Source organism: Mytilus galloprovincialis, chromosome 1 (assembly GCF_965363235.1).
Source record: "Mytilus galloprovincialis chromosome 1, xbMytGall1.hap1.1, whole genome shotgun sequence".
Lineage (NCBI taxonomy): Eukaryota > Metazoa > Mollusca > Bivalvia > Mytilida > Mytilidae > Mytilus > Mytilus galloprovincialis.
In genome coordinates this window covers 21332204-21336850 of record NC_134838.1, presented here as the reverse complement: position 1 = coordinate 21336850, position 4647 = coordinate 21332204, and the positions used below count along the sequence as shown (strand labels likewise).

General features: G+C 33.0%; 1 long non-coding RNA gene across 1 annotated transcript; it reads right to left on the bottom strand.

Annotated features, from left to right (window-relative positions):
- Positions 1–811: 811 nt before the first annotated feature.
- Positions 812–4420, bottom strand: LOC143068960 (uncharacterized). Its single transcript, XR_012976281.1, has 2 exons — positions 4379–4420; positions 812–3168 (listed from the first exon to the last, which is right to left on the bottom strand). It is a non-coding gene; the product is annotated as an uncharacterized LOC143068960 (long non-coding RNA).
- Between the last annotated feature and the right edge of the window lie 227 nt (positions 4421–4647).

The window sequence follows — 4647 nt, the reverse complement described above, 5'->3', positions numbered from 1 at the left end:
AATTTACGGTCTTTAACAATAGACGAATGTCTATACAATATACCAACCTCCAAATCGTTTTTAGTATCAAAAGTAGTTTAATAAAGAATACCCAGTGAAAAATCTTTGTTTCTTTTTAATTCCTTCTCACACGTTATCGTTACTGTCAAATTAACTTCTTTGTTCTGTGATTTTCATTCATGAGAAGTCTGTTAATTTATCCTATTATATGACTTACATGGAAATGAAGGAATGAAATACTTTCGATCACGTCATACCGTAGACGCGGGGTTTTGTCATAGTGAAAGTTCCTCATCGTTAAATTATAATTCATGATCTGTATTTATTTTCTAATGAAAAAGCTAATTCAGTTCTATAAGCGTTTAGCCAGTCTAATATTAAAAATATAAGTAAATTTTTCCAACTCTTGTTCGATTTTTACTTTTTTTTAACCAGTGTTGTGAGTTTCTTAATAGCAATACTATGAATAAATATTGAAGCTAAACATTTATATTGAAACATTTTCTCGTTTTAATTGTTTTATATTTATCATTTTTGGGGCTTTATTGTTGAATATGCGTTATGGGTTTTCCTCATTATCGAAGGCCGTATAGTGACCTATAGTTGATAACTTCAATGTCATTTGGTCTCCGGTGGAAAATTGTTTCATTGGCATTCATGAAAACTCATCAGATCAATATAAAGCACACAGGCATCTAATATATAATAAATACACAAACAAAGCGTGACAGGCTATGTATACACCCCAACAACACAAAAAACAAGGAGTGCAGACCTGAGAGTTCAAAGCCAATAAAAACTAATAAATATATCATGCATCTAAGACTAAAATATCAATCAGTACACATTCGTCATTCAATGGATTTAGGATAAAGACATTTTCGTTAACAGTCAGACAAAAATAAATGGCCCTGTGCAATCCCAAGATACAGGTGTAGACAGTTTGTGAGCCATGAATGTGCAAATGTATATGAAATTAATATTTAGTTTGATTTTTTAATACTGATAACAAAATCAATAATAATACCAATAAACACAACATTCAAAGATCTAATTAGTATACATTGTTTAATGGGTAACCTTTAAGAATAAGATTACTAAAACGATCTTCAAGTTTACCCGGGTCGTATATAAATTTCCGGGCTCGGTAAACAACATCTTTTTAAAAATTAGAATGTGCGATCGGAATGCATCAAGTATGTTTGAATCCTTAGCTTTCCAATTTTTTATTTTGAATTTTCTAATGATGGTTAATACAGAACTTCATCTTTTGGGATACAATTGCCACTTAATTGAGAGCCTTTTCTGACTTTTTTTATTGTGCGTTTCAGTTCTACCATTTATTTTTACACTAATGGAGAAAAAAGTCATGGTACTGGCTTTTCCGCAGCCACAAGATAGTATGTCAGGAATCTCAGCAAATTGAATACTACATGCATGTCTTATCTGTTAAATTCATGCACAATTCTTGGGTGGATTTCTAGTTTGAAGTATGATGGAGTACTTGCCATAATCCTATGTTGATAGCTATAGTTTCTGATATGCTTTATGTCAAGTGGCAAACATTTCATGTATATTCAGGACCAGAACAAATTAACAATAAATACAAAATGTATGTTCAGCAGATAGGACAACCGGTATGAAAGGCTAGAAATATGGACTGTCACTGGGAAAGAGTATATTTGATACGATCAGAAAACTTGCATTGCAACAGGTCACGCACAGACTGTTATCCATTTGCCCCACATTTCCTTTTAATCATTTTCGAGTTGGTTTTTATCATTTGAATGATCTCTATCAGAGACATTGTATTATATGCCTCTGTCTCTATATACAAGATTGGTACTTTCTATGCATTCTGACGTTCGGGCAGTAGTCCTAAATCCTTAATCAGAACGATAGTTGTATGCGAGTGGGAGAGAAAGGCTTTTTATTTTTACTTTATGTGATTACATGCTTGTTATGAGCCATATGATTAGGAAATAAAATATCTTTATCTTATCTTAAATTGAATATACAATTATGTTTATCAAATTCATTTTCGAATGGAATGAAAAGGACACGTTAATCTGTTCATGAAATTAGTATGGCGTTCATTATCACTGAACTAGTATATATTTGTTTAGGGGCCAGTTGAAGGACGCCTCCGGGTGCGGGAATTTCTCGTTACATTGAAGACCTGTTGGTGACCTTCTGCTGTTGTTTTTTTCTATGGTCGGGTTGTTGTCTCTTTGGCACATTCCCCATTTCCATTCTCAATTTTATTTATGAGTATATAATATGCAAAACAAATAGGTCATAGATTACATGCAACTCCCTTTGTTTAAATACATATCTAACACAACTCAGCGAGTCTTTAACAATTTTCCGTAATTATAATTTGTAAATTGAAATAGCAGCACCATCTTCATTAAGCACAACCAACTCTTCCTTATCATTGTTGAAAGCAATGTCGTAGGGATGTTTTATACCGTCAGATTCTCGTAGAATCTCGCCTTGGTACTGACCATCTTGAGAAAACTTGTGAATGTTGTGTGAATCGTATCCAGCAACATACAATGCACCACGTTTGTCCAAAGTAAGACCACTTGGACAGTCTATTTTCGCGTTATGGTGTATAAATCGTTTAAGTCCTCTGACTTGTTCACAGTGAATTTCGCCATGTTTTCCGTTTGTCCAAAATATACAGTTGTGGTCGTCTGTTGTAACATACCAAGGGTCGTATTTTGTATTTATTGTACTGGTGACATTTCCATGTGTATCCATCACGCTCAGTTTCCGGAAGTCGTTGTGAACGGCTATTTTGTCACCAAATTGATTTATCGCTTGGAAATTACCTCCTGCCTTCTGATACTGTTTTGTGTGGAAATTCTTCATGTTCATTTCTTGGAATCCTTTGCTCCCTGCTGTTACAACAACACACTTGTGATTCTTCAGTAAGGTAACACCGTGAATGGGGTTGTCAAATTCCAGAGTATCCCATTGATGAGTTTCCGGATCAAATACGTACCCGTGACATCCAAAATTTTCTACGAGAAACAATCGACCACCTGGCAATAAGCAACATCTTAAACATTTAACGTTCTCTCCGAATGTAGCAGTTCTAAAATACTTTATTGCTGGATTGTAGATTTTAGACATTTTACAAATTCCAGATAAGGATTATCTCTGTGAAAAAAAAGGTAGCACGTGTAATTAATTGGTTTTATTATTGATAGGTACCATTATAACATTAAGATAACCAACAGAATCAACAAGGCCCATGATGATCAAGAAGTATAGTTTAAATAAAATGTTTTTGCCGTATATAAAACTAAGGAGATGTGGTATGATTGCGAATGAGACAACTATATCCACCAAAGTTCAAATGAAGTGGACGTAAGCAATTATAGGCAACCGTACGGGCTTCAACAATGAAAAAAAAAAAAAATTCGTATAGTCGGCTATAAACAGTTAACATGGAAAAATGAAACATTCCAATTGAGAAAAATAACGGCATAATTTATAGCAAAAAACAAATATGACAGATGTGAACCAAAGACAATCACAGAACTACAGGCAACGGACTTGGGACAGGCACATACAGAAGGCGGCAGGTTTAAACATGTTTATGAGCACTCATTCACTCCTTACATTGGACAATAGTGTACCAGCACAACATAAGAACAAACTGTAAATTCATTTGAAAAAGTTATATTTAATTTAACTTTAAGCGATTGGGAAAACAATTATAAAATACAAAAAAATAGACTTGTTATTAATGCATAAAATGAAAATGGTCCGTACTAAAACTATAATTTAATTTTTACACTGGTTTACAACAGATTTTTTATGAGGAGGGTAATACAATTTTAACATTTAAGTAAACCAAATGACGTAAAGAATGAATTTAACATTTCGCGACTCGATCAATTTCAAAGAGATATGATTTTTAGTTTGCGAAATGGTAATGGAATAATTTTTTTCTGCATTTCCTGACAAAACGTGTTCGGAAACAGACTTTTCGTGATATAAACAAGATTGACCCTGAGTCAGAAAATGGACACAAGTTAAAAAAAAGAAGTTGTTAGTCACATTAAACTATGTTCACACAATATCTCAAAATCAAGTATCCTTGGTGATTACATCAGTATGAGTTTGTTATTTAAAAGGGGCGACACAGAAGGGAATTGAAAGGGGCAACTAGTTATCCCAACTGAAACTTTAACTGACTTCAGATTTCTAATAAAAAATGGTAGGAAACTTTTAAAAGATATTTTGTTGCCGCCACATTCGAACAACATACAAGACTAATCTGAGGCTACTACAGTGTAACACCTTCATTCTATGGACACCAATTCAATTAAAGCAATAACAGTATAAACATATAATAACTTACAATCATACTTCTTCCTAGTTTTAAGATTTTATTGATTATGTGAGATACGTTTTATTGACTATGATAAGGGTATATTTAAAGGTGCTTTATTGCAGACATAAATTCATGTATCACGTGTTTTTTCAATATTCATTTGTGCAGTTAGATAAGAAAGAAAAAAAGGTTAACATTCAAGGGGATATATGCATTTGAGCTGGCAAATTAAAAAAAAAATCTTTTGCAGGTAAGTATGCAGTACTTCTCTTATAAAAGTAGTTCTTTTTTATCTT